We start from the raw sequence: 15,929 nt of genomic DNA, 5'->3' as shown, positions 1-15,929 counted from the left end.
ATAATAAAAAAAAAAAAAAAAAGAATGGAAAGCAAGAGTTATTGGGGATGTGACCCTTTCTTTACCTTCCCCCATATCAATTAGGTTTGACTTTGGTAACTAGTTTCTTTGGAGGTCAGGTTACTGAAAAGGGAACAAGTATCTTGGGCATATATTTTTTTCAAAATAGTTACTCCTAGCATCACTTCTCACAATCAAAACACATGTAGATTTCTTTTCCATCATTCATCATACGAACTTGAATGGGTTCTTATAAGTCACACACACACACACACACACACACACACACACACACACACACACACTGGTAATCTTTTATTTTAGAAATACTATCACTTATGAGGGACTTTACTCTAATCCTCAATAATCTCCAGCAATTCGTCAGTATGCCTTGTGTCCCTACTATGCTCCAACCTCAGCTTCTCTTCCTGGTACATTTTGACTCTCTGTATCATGTGCATCTTCAGTCTATGAGATGGCAATTTGCTCTATGACATCAAATTACTGATAGCCTTGAAAATGAGTTTGTTTATAATATGTTTTCTGCTTATGAAAATGGAAGAGATGAGGATTTCAAACTGTTTTATATTGTAATTAGAAGCCACAAATACAAATGTATGTTTAAAAATATGAAAAATATAATCAAAGATAACAAAATCATTTCTTTTTTTCCAACTTTTTTAATTAGATATTTTATTCATTTACATTTCAAATACTATCCTGAAAGTCCCCTATACCCTCCCCCTGCCCTTCTCCCCTACCCACCCACTCCCACTTCTTGGCCCTGGTGTTCCCCTGTACTGGGGCATATAAAGTTTGCAAGACCTAGGGGCCTCTCTTCCCAATGATGGCTGACTAGGCCATCTTCTGCTACATATGCAGCTAGATACACGAGCTCTGGGGGTACTGGTTAGTTCATATTGTTGAACAAAATCATTTCTAACATAGTTACTGTAAAATGAAAAGTTTTAATATTACACATTTTCAATTATTTTCTGCCTATGCATTTGTTTTATAGTTATTTTAAATTCTACACACAAAGAAAAGACGTATGATACTATAATTACCTATTATAATTCACTGTCATTTTCTTGACCTTTACCTTTAAAAGACATGATATATTAGAAGTTGTTATTTTTTGTACCCTTTTAAATTGAACTGTTTTCCCTTTCTTCATAGAGATAATCACCATTGTTTCTTTCTTTGATCTATATTTTGATAGATTTTTTGTTCTTTTTTTCTTACATGTATATTAATGAACATTACATAAATAGAATCGTATTATATTCAACCTTATATATTTTTCTACTTCTTTTCTGTTGCATATATAACTATATTATGAATGTGCTGTGGTTTTGTACACATATCTGCATGTATGAGGAGGTCAAACCCAGGTGTCATTTCTCAGGGGTCATACATCTTGTTTTTTTAGGCAGGGTCTCCTAATGGAACCTGGGCTGACAGATTAGTCTAGGCAGGCTAGCAAATGATCCTGGGGGATCCTCTGGTTCCATAGCCCCAGGACTGCAATGACAAGTATAAACCAACATGTCTGGCTTTTTTTTTAATGTGGTGCTTGGGATCAAACTCAAATTCTTCTGTTTGTGAGATATATATATATATATATATATATATATATATATATATATATATATGCTATACTATATCTCCTGGGGCATTTCTAATTTTCTATTTTCTTTCTTTTTAAAATTAATCATTTTATTTATTTACATCCCAAATGCTGCCCCCCTCCAGGTCACCCTTCGAAGAGTTCCTTCCCCATCCCCTACTCTTTGCCTCTGAGCGGGTGCTTCCATGTATCCCCCCACCCCACCCTGGGGCATCAAGTCTCTACAGGATTAAATGTATCCTTTCCCACTGAGGTCAGACAAGGCAGATCTCTGCTATACATATGCCAGGCCCATGTATGCTATTTGGGAGTTCCCAGGAGTCCAGGTTAGTTGAAAATATTGGTGTTTCTGTGGGATTGCCATCCCCTTAATTCCTTCATTCCTTCCCTTAACTCTTCCATAGAGGTCCTCAACCTTAGTCAAATGGGTGGCTGTGAGTATTTGCATCTGACTCAGTCAGCTGCTGGTAGAGCCTGTCTGCAAGCACAGCATGGCATCAGTAATAGTGTCAGGGTTTGGTGCCTGCCCATGGGATGGATCCCAAGTTGGACCTGTCACAAGATGACCTTTCTTTCAGTCTCTGCTCCATTTTTGTCCCTGCATTTCCTTTAGACAGGAGCAAATTTAGGTCAAAATTTTTGAAAGTGAGTTGATGACCCCTTCCACCACCGGGGGCCTTGTCTGTCTTCTGGAGGTAGGCTCTTCAGATTGCATATCCCCACTGTTGGACATTTTTGGCTAAGATCACCCAAACTGAGACCTGGGAGCCTCCCCATCCCAGGTTTCTAGGACTTCCTAGAGTTTTCTCCCACCTACCACCCCCAGCAGCTACAGATTTCCATTAATTTTCCTGTCTCACCTAGGTCCCCCTTTTCTCTGACTCCCATGTTGTTCCCCCTTCTAAGTGGAACTGAAACATCCTCACTTGGCCCTTCCTTCTTGTTTAACTTTTTTGGGTCCATGGGGTGAATCACGTGTATTCTGTACTTTCTGGCTAATATTCACGTATCGTTGAGTACATATGCATATTCTTTTGAGTCTGGGTTACCTCACTAAGGATAATATTTTCCAGTTCTATCCATTTGCCTGCAAAATTCTTGATGTCCTTGTTTTTAATACCTGTGTAGTATTCCATTGTAGAAATGAACCACACTTTGTGCATCCATTCTTTTATTGAGGGTCATTTGGTTTGCTTCCAATTTCTGGCTATTACAAATAAGGCTGCTTTGAAACATAGTGGAGCATGTACCCCTGTGACATGGTGGGCATCTATGCCCAGGAGTGGTATAGCTGGGTCTTTAGGTATAACTATTTCCAATTTTCTGAAGAACCTCCAGATTGATTTCCAGATTGATTACCAGTTTGCACTCTCACTAACAGTGGAGTATTCCCCCTCAATTTTCTTGTATCTGCTGAGAATTGCTCTGTGACTGACTATATGGTCAAGTCTGAAGAAGGATCCATGAAGTACTGAAAAGAAGGTATATTATTTTGTGTTTGGGTGAAATAGTCTGTAGATGTCTATTAGGTCCATTTGATTTATAATGTCTGTTAGTTTCATTATTTCTCTGTTTAGTTTTTGTCTGGATGACCTGTTAATTGGTGAGAGTGGGAGGTTGAAGTCTCCCACTATTAATGTGTGGAGTATGATGTGCAATTTAAGTTGTAGCAATGATTCTTTTACAAATGTAATTGGGGTGTAGATATTCAGAATTGAGATACCATGCTGGTAGATTTTTCCTTTGATAAGTATGAAATGTTCTTTCCTGTCACTTTTGATTAATTTTGGTTGAAATACTATGTTTCTAGTAGATACTAGAATGGCTACTCCAGCTTGCTTCTTGGGTTTATTTGCTTGAAAAAAAACATTTTTTTCCAGCCCTTTACTTTGAGATAGTATCTATCATCTTTGTTGCTGAAGTCTGTTTCTTGTATGCAGCAGAGTGATGGATCCTGTTTTATGCATCCTTTATGGTTTTATTGGGAAATTGGGTCCATTGATGTTGAGAGATATTAATGACCAATAATTGCTAGTTCCCATTATTTTGTTGCAGGATGTGGTATAGTGTGTGTGTGTATGTGTGTGTGTGTGTACGTGTGTATGTGTGTGTGTGTGTGTGTGTGTGTTTCTTCTTTAGGGTGTGTTATAAGATGTTTAATTTCTTGTGTTTTCTTATGCATGTAGTTTCCCTCCTTGTGTTAGAGTTTTCCTTCTAGTGTCCTCTTTAGGGCTGGATTAATAGACAGATATTGCTTAAGTTTGGTTTTGTCTTTGTTTCTTTGTTTGTTTGTTGTTTTTCTTTTCTTCCAATTTTTATTAGGTATTTACTTCATTTACATTTCAAATTCTATCCCGAAAGTCCCCTATACCCTCCCCCCCCCCCGCTTCCCTACCCTTCCATTCCCCCTTCTTGGCCCTGGTGTTCCCCTGTACTGGGGCTTATAAAGTTTGCAAGACCAAGGGGCCTCTCTTCCCAATAATGGCTGATGAGGCCATCTTCTGCTACATATGCAGCTCTGGGGGTACTGGTTAGTTCATGGAATATCTTGATTTCTCCATCTATGGTAATTGAGAGTTTTGCTGTATCTAGTAGTCTAGGCTGGCATCTGTGGTCCCCTAAGGTCTACAAGACATCTGTCTAGGATCTTCTGGATTTTACAGTTTCTGTTGAGAAGTTGGTTGTAATTCTAAAAAGTCTGCTTTTATATATTACTTGGCCCTTTTAACTTGGAGCTTTTAATATTTCTTTGTTCTATACATTTTCTATTTTGACTATTATGTGCCTGGAGAATTTTCTTTTCTGGTCCAATCTATTTGGTGTTCTGTAGGCTTCTTGAAAGAAATGTACATGTTTATGGCCATATTTTTCTTTAGGTTAAGAAAGTTATCTTTTATAATTTTGTTGAAGATGTTCTCTAGTCCTTTGAATTAGGAATCTTAAACCTCTTCTATTTCTATTATTTTTAGGTTTGGTCTTTTCATTGTGTCCCAAATTTCCTGCATGTTTTGGGTTAGGAAATTTTTACACTTGAACTTTCTTTGACAAATGTATCAGTATCTTCTACACCTGAGACTCTCTCTTCCATCTCTTGTATTCTGCTGGTGATGCTTGTGTCTATAGTCCCTGTTATTTATTTGCAACTTGATGGTGATCTCATTTTTTCTTCATGTCTTCACCAATTTTGTTAATTTTTCTAATTTTTTATTACTTATTTACTTTATATCCTGATTGCAGGTTTTCCTCCCTCCTCTCTTCCCAGACCACCCTCTCACCTCCCTTCTCCTCATTTACCACTCCTCTCCTTCCTAGAAAAGGGGAGACTTGACATAGATATTAACCAGCCTTGCCATATCAAGTTGCAGTAAGATTGAGTGCATCTTCTATTGTGGCTAGTCAAGACAGCACAGTTAGAGGAATGAGGTCCAAATTCAGGCAATCTAGTCAGATATAGCCCCCCCCCTATTGCTTTAGGAGTCCTACATGAAGAACAAGCTGCACAACTGTTACATATGTGCAGAGGGCCTAGGTGTGTTCCATGAATATTCTCTGGTTGGCAGTTTCATCTCTGAGCCTTGATGGGCCCAGGTTAGTTGATTCTTTATATTTTCTTGTCGTGTCCTTGACCCCTCTGGCTCCTGTAATCCTTCCTCCCCTTCTTTCACAGGATTCCCCAAACTCTGCCTAATTTTTTGCCGTGGGTCTCTGCATCTGTTTCCATTAGTTGCTGAGTGAATCCTCTCTGATTACAGTTATGCTTGACTCCTGTATGCATGTATAGCAGAACATCATTAATAGTTTCAGGGGTGGGATCCTCATGGCATGGGTCTCAACTAGGGCCAGTAATTGGTAGGACTTACCCTCAAATTCTGCTCCAACATTTACTCCTATACATCTTATAGGCAGGAGAAAATGTGAGTGTAAGATTTTATGACTGGGTTAATGTCTTGATCCCCTCCTTTGGAAGTCTTGCCTGGCTACAGGAGATGCACCATATCCCCCATTGCTAGGAGTCTTTGCTAGGGTCACTCTCATTGATTTCTAGAAGGTTTCATTGTCCTAGATTTCTAGCTTGTCCCAGAGATGCTTCCTAGTTGTCTTTCTCAGTACTTTTTCCCTCCATGCTCCCCCAATTTCATCACTCCTGGTCCCATCCTCATTTTTTAGCATGGTTGTCCTGTACTTTAAAACTAATATCCTTTTATAAGTGAGTACATACCATGTTTGTCTTTCTGGATATGGGTTACCTTACTCAGGATGGTATTTTCTACTTGCATCCATTTGCCTACAAATTTCATGATGTCTTTGTTTTTAATGGCTTAGTAATACTCCATTCTGTAAATGTGCCACATTTTTAATAACATAATGCATCTTCATTTTTGAATGAATAACATTATGCACTCCTTTCTAGCTTTATTAATTTAAATGTCTATCAATTTACAACCTTCTATGGAAAAAATATTTAATCCTACTAATGGTCTGCCTTAATTTTATTATTCTACAATATATTATCATCAGCATTTTCTGTTTTTATAAATTGAAAAACTATGACCTTGAAACTACTTTTCATGTAATATCAGCATTTAACAGTTAACCTTTACTATGCACCCTGTAGGATAAAGATGTAAATTTGATTATCGATTTCTTTCTTCTACTTTTCACCATTCATTCTATTCTATTGAATTCTCAAACCTGATAGTGTTTTCCTTCCAATCTGCAGTTATATTTAAATATTTAATTCTTTATATTAGCATCGCAAGGACTAGACACCAAGCACACTATTATGGAGTTGAAAATATTCACTCTAGGAAATACACGTGTTGTGGAGTGTTATAAATAGGATTGTGGGCCAACTTGAGGATGTAGGTTATGACTGTGAGGACAAGAACTTTTGGGAGTTGACAGTATTGCTTCTTTCTCTAGACACTGATTCTTGCTATAAACTCACTAGCATGTGAGTGCCACTTATTGCACCTTGATGGACATATTGCCATGCTGGTGACTTCATAGGGTGTCTCTGCTGGGTAAGATTCACAACTCTATGTGTATGTGTACATGTATGTATTGTGGATAATTTTAGTAAATTATAATACAATTCTTTGAGGCTTTATCAAACAAGTTTCATGCTATCTGTTCCCCCTTCTTCCTTCATATCTTATCATTTTACCCATGAGTAGCTACCACCACTCATCATATGTTCAGTTTTTAAAATTAGTAGAATTCAAAGAGCACAGTTAAAATTATGCTCTTTCCTTTTGTGTTTTACTTTTATTTTTGAAAAAAAAATCAATTATAAGGAATTATGCTGTCCTACTGATGTGGTGGTAGGAGACTCTTTCTAAGGTCCATGACTTCACTAGCCCCAGAAAGCTGAGTAAATTTCCAGTACCAGGCATGATTTACCTCCTGTTGAGTGGATCTTAAGTCAAATTAGACAGCTATTGGGTGCCACTGGCATGTGAGTGCCTCTTATAGCACCTGTACATACATCTTGCCATTCATGCTGTTGATTTCAGTGGTTCATAGGTGTCTGTCTTTCCTGAGTAGGACACACAGCTATATGTGTGCATGTGTGTAGGAGTGTGTGTGTGTGTGTGTGTGTGTGTGTGTGTGTTTAGAGTGTATACCTATACTTATATATAGTATATACTTTTATTTTTTATTTTTATTATATATTGAATTTTATTTTCCCCTCTGCAATCCCCCCATCCCATTCCTCTTCCCTTTGCCTTTATGAGGGTGCTTCCCCCACACATCCACCCATTCCCTCCTCACACTGGGGCACGAAGCCTCCACAGGACCAAGGACCTTCCCTCCCATTGATGCCAGATAAGGCAAGCCTCTGCTACATATGCAGTTGGAGCCATGGGTCCCTCCATGTGTACTCTTTGGTTGGTGGCTTAGTCCCTTGGAGCTCTGAATGGTACAGTTAGTTGATATTGTTGTTCTTCCTATGGGGTTGCAAACCCCTTCAGCTACTTCAGTCCTTCCCCTAACTCTTCTATCAGGGTCCCTGGGCTCAGTCTGATTGTTGGCTGTATCTGCATATGTATCCATAAGGCTCTGACAGAGCATCTCAGGGGACAGCCATACGAGGCTACTGTCAGTAAGCACTTCTTGGCATCAGCTATAGTGTCTGGGTTTGGTTTCTGCAGGTAAGATGGATCCCCAGGTGGGGCAGTCTCTGGATGGCCTATCCTTCAGTCTCTGCTCTGTTTTGTTGTTTCTGAATTTCCTTTAGATAGGAACAATTCTGGGTTAAAATTTTTTGAGGTGAGTAGGTGGCCCCATCTCTCAAATGGGGGCCATGCCTATCTACTGGAAATGGTCTTGACAGGTTCTATCTCCCCTTTGTTGGGTATTTTGGCTAATTTCATCCCTGATGGGTCATGGGAATCTCTTGCTTCCCTGGCATCTGGAACTTTCTAGTGGCTACCCCTAGTTCCCCATTTCCCACTGCTACATATTTCTGTTCAGTTTTCTGACCTCCGTACTTCTCTCCAGTCTCCTCCCACACCTGATCCTGCCCCCTCCTTTTTCCCTCCCCCTACTCTCTTCTTCTCAGGTCCTTCCCTTCTTCTACCTCCCATGATTATTTTGTTCCCTCTTCTAAGTAGGATTGAAACATCCACACTTTGGTCTTCCTTTTTCTTGAGCTTCATATGGTCTGTGAGTTGTACTGTGGGTATTCTAAGCTAAATATAAAATAATACGATTCTATGAGGCTTTATGAAACAATTTCTTTGTTGTTTTCTACCTTGTTCTTCTTTATTTCATCCTTATACTCATGAGTAAATGTTGCCACCACTCCTCATCAAAAAAATCTCCTTTTACAGTGAAGGGAGACCAAAACAGAAAAGCATGATTGGATACAATAGAGAGTTCAACTGATCATAAGGAGCCCAGCCCCACCTCTACCTCATGGATAAATGTCCATCACAAGTCCTACTCAGGGAACATTGTAGAATAAGGGAAGGAAAGAAAATTTTTAAGAGCCAGAATCCCAGGAAATATGCTACGAGACTCTTTCTCCTAGAAATGACTGCATAAATGAGACCAGAACAGTAGCAATATTAATATATGTATTAACACGGAAGGGGGACATTTCACAGGGTCCAACCCCTAGTTGAAGAATGACAGGCAGCAAACTGCTGGGAGAAGGAAAATTAATGTCTCCTGTGAATGAGCCCCCTCATTGATTGTCTAATGGAGAGTTATCAGCCTTAACACCATATATGTACCTGTACATGTATAATCAGGTTGTATTTATGTATATTTGTGTACACACATACAGGTATATGTAACAGCAACAAAGAAAAAGAAACTCTCAAATTGGAAGCGAGTGAGAGTAAACATGGACAGGGTCTGAGGGAGGGTAGTTAGGAGAGGCTGGAGGCTAGAGAGGGAGGAAAGTAATATAGTCCTATTTCAATTAAAAGTTTAAAATAAATGCATTTTCAGTTATTTATTTAGTATTAGTGTGTGTGTTTGTGTGTATGTGTGTGTGTGCATGTAATATTCATACATGAATGTGGGTTCATGTATGTTTCAGAGGCTAAAGAAACTTGCCACACAAACCTGCAACTTGAGTTCAATTATCAGAACCCACATCTTCGTTAAAGTGTCTATTGTGCTGCTAAAACACTGTGATAAGAAGAAACTGGTTATTTTACATTATACATTATATTGTGGTGTTAAAACACTGTGATAAGAAGGCACTAGTTATTTTACATTATAGTTCTATGTTATAGTCTACCACTGAGGAAAGTCAGGGCAGGAGCTTAAACAAGCCAGGGTCTTGGAAGCAAGAACTGTCAAAGAGACCATGGAGGAACTCTCATTCCTGTTCCTCATTGTTTACTTCTTTTACTATAGTCCTCAGGACTAAGTTCAGGGGTGTTACCACAGTCAGGGAACTGGACCCTTCTCGCATCAAACAAGAAAATGAAACATAAGTTTGCCCATAGGCCTCTTTAGTGGCCTATTTTTCAACTGACGTTCCCTCTTTCAAAATGACTATAGCTTGCATCACGTTGACATAAGTGAACCAACTCACTCAAAAAAAAAAAAAATTCTGGAAGAAATAGCTCCACCCTACAACAATATTCTCTGACCTCCACACATGCATTATGGCACACATGCCTACCTCATATATCATAAAATGATATGTGTCTTAATTACTTTTATGTTGCTATGAAAATTCACCATGACCAAAACAATTTATAAAAGAAAGCATTTAATTTGTGGCTGGCTGTTCGAAAGGTAATAGAGTCTATGACCTTCATGGAGGGAGTACAGCAGCAGGTAGACAGACATGTCACTAGAGTAGTAACAACGACCTTACATGTCGAAACAGCCATGAGGCACAAAGAGGCAAAATTAACTGGGAAGGCTATGGATTTTTGAAACCTTAAAGTCCACCTCCAGTGACATATCTCATCCAAAAAAGACATACCTACTAGACCTTCCCAAACAGTTTCCACCTGCTGTGATCCAAATATTCAAATATATAAGCCAATGGAGGGAATTATCATTCAAACTACCACATATATACATAAATAAAGTTAAAAGTCATTTTTAGAGCCAGATAGATGTAATGACACATACCTGTCATATCGTCATATCAAGCAAGGGAGGTAAAGGTCAGAGGATCAAAAGTTTAAGGACATCCTTAGCTGCATTAAAGTTTGAAGCCAACCTGAGCTAGTGAAGGCCCTATCTCAAGTTTTTAAAAAAATTTAAATCATATATTATTCTTTATTTGTATTTATATTTAGTGAACAAAATTAACATTTTATCATTAGAAAAATTTTGCTTACTAACTCAAACTTCAAAATTATAAAACTTCATCATGTTTATCAAATATAAACATTTTATATGTACCCATGAGGGTGTTGAATTTTAGATTCCCTCAAAATTTACGAGAAAATTTTAAGCCTGGGTTCCTGTGAATGTGACTTTATTTGGAAACAGCCTTTTAGATGAAAGGTTAAGAATTTCAAGATGAGGTCAACCATGATTTTGGCCCTCTAAATTCAAAGAGTAATTCTGTTTTGGGGTGGGGAGGAAAAAATGTTATTTCATTTTATTTAATTTTACTTTTTAGTGCTTTCTCTTTTTTCATTTTTTATTAGTCATTTTATTCATTTACATTTCAAATGATATCTCCCCTTCGCAGTTACCCTTCCACAAATTCCCATCCCATCCCCCCTCTCCCCTGTCCCCTTTGCCTCTCTGAGTGTGCTCCTCCACCCACTTATCTACCCTCTCAGCCACTCCCTTTCTCACTGCTCTAGCATCCCCTTTTTCTGGGGCATCAAGCCTCCACAAGACCAAAATCTCCCCTCCCATTGATGTCTGACAAGGCCATCCTCTGCTACATATGTAACTGGAGCCATAGATCTCTCCATGGGTTCTCTTTGGTTGGTGGTTTAGTCTTGGAAGCTCTAGGTAGTTCATTAACAAAGGGGAGAGAGAACCTGTAGATACCACCTTCACTAGATAGGCAAGACTCCCAGTTGAGGGATGGGGCCACCCACCCATCTCAAAAGTTTTAACTCAGAATTGTTCCTGTCTAAAGGAAAAACGGGGACAAACAGTGGCACAAAAACTGAAGGAAAAGCCATCCAGAGACTGCCCCACCTAGAGATCCATTCCACCTGCAGGCACCAAACCCAGACACTATTGCGGATGCCAAGAAGTGCTTGCTGAAAGGAGCCATGTATAGCTGTCTCCTGAGAGACTCTGACAGTGCCCAAAAGAACAGATACAGATGTTCACAGTCAACCATCTTACTGAGCACAAGGACCACTATGGAAGAGCTGGGGGAAGGACTGAAGGAAATAAATTTTATACTCAAAGAGAAATAAGAATAAAATCCATGTGAAGACTGAGGTAGACACTCGAGTGATGTGTATTCAAGTCAAAAGTTGTTAAGGTTTTTCTGGTTTCTCCAAAAATGAGAAAAGAGATATGAAATAGATTCTGTTCAAAAACATTAAAGCAGAAGCCACTTTCTGACATCATAACTTCATCCCTCTGAACTCTCTCATTTTGAAAGAATAAGTGTATATGTGTGTGTGCTTGTGCACACGCAAGCACGTGCATATTCATGAGTTTGCATGTGCATGTTAGTGTGCATGTGAGTTCATGAGTGCGTGTGTGTGTGTGTGTGTGTGTGTGTGTGTGTGTGTGTGTGTAACCAGCACTTTGTGGTAATTCATTAGAGAAATCTTAGTGAACTAATACACTATCTATTCAAAAGTCTATACTTAACGGTACACTTATAAGAAGGGACTATTTTATTCTCAACTGTCCCTACATGTACGATGAACTTGAATTTCTCTTACTAGGCTTTTATTTCTTTTTATAATAGTTAAAGTACCCCAGTGATGTGGAACATTTGTGTCTACTTCCTACCTTTCTCACCTCACTTTTCAATAGACCTTCAGATGATGAGTCAGCATGGAGCTAGCAATTTGTCAGAGTAACTGCCATACGCATCTCAACTTCCCATCCCACACCACATTTCATCATTATCTTTCTTTCACACTGAAGTTGGTCAGGCCAATCCACAGAGTAGGTCTCTTCTTGTAATTTATTTTTTACTTAGAATCTTAATCAGCATATAGGGAGTTGAAAAACCATTTCTATGTGGAATACTTATTACCAAGGTTAAGAGAGACTATGCTTAACATTTAATTGGCTTATAATGCTGTGAAGCTAGTTTCAAGGTCATAAAAATCTTACTTATGAGCACAAAAAGAAAATGCTAACAGCTGTTATAAAACCATCAGAGTCACATTCTGTTATTGAACAGTGTGGAATTATACAAAACATTAAATCTAATATATCTTCAAGGCAAATCAAATTAATCCTGACTCATTCCTAGGAACAAATGGGTTGACTAAAAATTTAACTCTTCATTATTCTAACATTACCCTATGTACAATTCAGTCAAGTTAGACTGACAGTTATCTACATATAACTTATTTGTATGCATACTGTAGTTTAAATCTCCCATCAAGCAAGAATTTGATCTCTGTAGTTCAGTGTTCCATACTGAGTAAAGTCCTTTCGTTTTTTAAATCCCCCAGGTTCTTCCTCTGCATTTAATGTAAAATTCCAAACAAATTATATGATCCACCTTTTGGTTACACAAGTATTGCCATTCCCATATTTGCTGGTTCTTTTATGTGTAAGACTCTTGACAGACATAGTCCCACTGCTGAGTCTTTTAAGTCAGAATTCAACTGATGAATCACAATTCCAAAAGGCCTCCAAGAGAGGTTTCTAACCTTGAACAGCTAGTCTATGTATAAAATATCACATGCTGTTATTTTTCTGTTGGAAATGCCTGACAATTTGATCCTGGATGTGACGCTTGTCCCATCACCCACACTGCACACTTGATGATGAATTCTACTAAAGTAGTCACTTATCACTCTCTATCCATTCATCTGGAATTCTGTTGTCACCAAGTTGCTTGTTAAAAAATTACCTAAGAAATTAGTGAGTAAATATAACAAGCACGATAATGCCATGAAGGTATGTGCTTCCTCAAAAATTTTACTCATTTGAGTCATGCATTCATGTTTGCTTGGAAGATGGTTTTCATATGTGAGTGTACATTGCCTGTGTGGTCACTGTGTTAGCTCCCTGTGTTGAGTAAAAAACTTATATAATGACCAAGTGGTTTTAAACAGCACATATTTACTATCTCCTAGTTTCTGTGGACTATGGAACTGGGAATGACTTAGCTGGCCCCTGTAGCTCAAGGTCTCTTTGGCTACAATGAAAGTATTAGACAGGGAAACATTCATTACAAGTCTCCAAAGCATAAAGAGGTACATCTAAGCTCATTTTGATTCTTGGAAGGATTCGGCTGCCAGTTGTGCTGAGCTTTCCAGTCCTTCACTATCTGCTGGCAGAAGCTTTCCTCAACTTCTTGCCATATGGACCTCCCCAATGGAATTTTGTTTAATCGGAATAAAAAGTTAGAGAAAGCAAGCAACTCAAAAGCTAGCTTTATTTTGCAGTCTAATTATAGAAATTGCATAATTTTACTTTTATTACATTCTAATTGTCATGCCTGAGTCACTAGTTTTAGCTCACACTGAAGGGAAGGATATTTCTTTAGAATACTAGGAGGCAAGAATGCGTGATAACGATTTTTAAGTGCTTTCAACCAGGGCCACATAGTTTTATATACGAATAATTTGTTTACCCTATTATGAATAAGGCTGCTGTGAACATAGTAGAGCATGTATCCTTTTGGTATGCTGGGCATCTTTTGGGTATCTGCCCAGGAGTGGTATAGCTGGGTCTTCAGGTAGAACTATTTTCAATTTTCTGAGGAACCACCAGATTTATTTACAGTGTGGTGGTACCAGCTTTCAATCCCACTAGCAATGGAGAAATGTTCATTTTTCTCCACATCCTCTCCAGCATGTACTGTCACCTGAGTTTTTGATCTTAGCTATTCTGATTGGTGTAAGATAGAATCTCAGGGTTGTTTTGATTTGCACTTTGCACTTCCCTGATGACTACAGATTTTGAACATTCCTTTAAGTGCTTCTTGGGAACCCTAATAGAAGAGTTAGGGGAATGACTGAAGCAGCTGAAGGGGATGACAACCCCATAGGAATGCCAACAGTGTCAACAGCTCCCAGACACTGAATCACCAACCAAAGAGCATACAAGGGCTGGTCCATGGCCCCTGGCACATCTGTAGCAGAGGACTACCTTCTCCTGCTGGGAGAGGATGCACCTAATCCTGTAGAGACTTGATGCCATAGGGAAGGGGGTTGTGAGGGGATGTCAGGGGAGGACCATTATCTCAAAGGAGAAGGGGAGGGCAATGGAGTGAAGTACTCTGAGAAATGGGACCAGGAGGGGAGGCAACATTTGGGATGTAAATTTTTAAATTGTTTATCTTATTTCTTGTATTATGTTCACACTCCCTGGAATTTTCTGTTGTTGAGAGCTGTAACTCTGCTCATCATATTCATTTCTGTCATTTAACTCTGAGTTATTTTTGGAAAAATCATGAGTGAAATTCTTTTTTGTTTAAATTGAATGGAAATCCATTTTAAGTAGCACCTCATGAACACATTAATAAACAACAAATAAAAGAACTGTGGCTCTAGGTTTTAGTATCACTAAAAGATAAATATTTATTCATTCTGTCTGGAAATCTTGTTGAGCAAATGGATATACTAAATAGCACTACTGGCAATGTTGGCCTATGCAAAACAGTGCTCGTATACAAAACAGCAACAAGGAAAAGATTGTTCTTGTGAATATTTAAATTTAGTGCTTTAGATGCAAATGGTGCATAGTACTGTGGGCTAATGTCAAAGAAAGGGATATAATGTGTAAGAGAATGTAACTTTAACCAAAAGTCAGAAAGAAGACTAGCTTCAGTTGCATTCCAGTGATCTACCTGCCTGTCACTGTACCAATATCATGCAGTTTTTATCACAATTGCTTTGTAGTACAGCTGGAGGTCCAGGATGCTGATTCCCCCAGAAGTTCTTTTATTGTTGAGAATAGTTTTCGCTATTCTGTTTTTTTTTGTTGTTGTTGTTATTCCAGATGAATTTTATAATTGCTCTTTCTAACTCTATAAAGAATTGTGTTGGAAGTTTGATGGAGATTGCCCTGAATCTGTAGATTGTTTTCAGCAAGATGGCCATTTATACTAATCCACAAGCATGGGAGATATTTCCATCTTCTGAGATCTTCTTCAATTTCTTTCTTCAGAGACTTGAAGTTCTTGTCTCACAGATCTCTAACTTTTTTGGTTGTAGTCACACCAAGATACTTTATATTGTTTGTGACTGTTGTGAAGGATGTCATTTCCATAATTTCTTTCTCAGCCTGTTTATCCTTTGAGTATAGGAAGGATACTGATTTGTTTGAGTTAATTTTATATCCGGCCACTTTGCTGAAGTTGTTTATCAGAAGTAGGAGGTCTCTGGTGGATTTTTGTGGTCACTTAAGTATACTATCATATCGTCTGCAAATGGTGATAGTTTGACTTCTTTTCCAGTTTGTATCCCTTTGACCTCCTTTTGTTGTCTAATTGTTCTAGCTAGACTATATTGAATAGATAGGGAGAGAGAGGGCAGCCTTATCTAGTCCCTTATTTTAGTGGGATTGCTTCAAGTTTCTCTCCATTTAGTTTGATGTCGGCTACTGGTTTGCTGTTTCCAAGACTTTTATCATGAACGGGTGTTGGACTTTGTCAAATGCTTTCTCAGGATCTAATGTAATGATCATGTTTTTTTTTCCTTTG

Source organism: Mus pahari, chromosome X, assembly GCF_900095145.1.
Source record: "Mus pahari chromosome X, PAHARI_EIJ_v1.1, whole genome shotgun sequence".
NCBI classification, from domain to species: domain Eukaryota; kingdom Metazoa; phylum Chordata; class Mammalia; order Rodentia; family Muridae; genus Mus; species Mus pahari.
Note: the sequence above shows the minus strand (reverse complement) of the source record.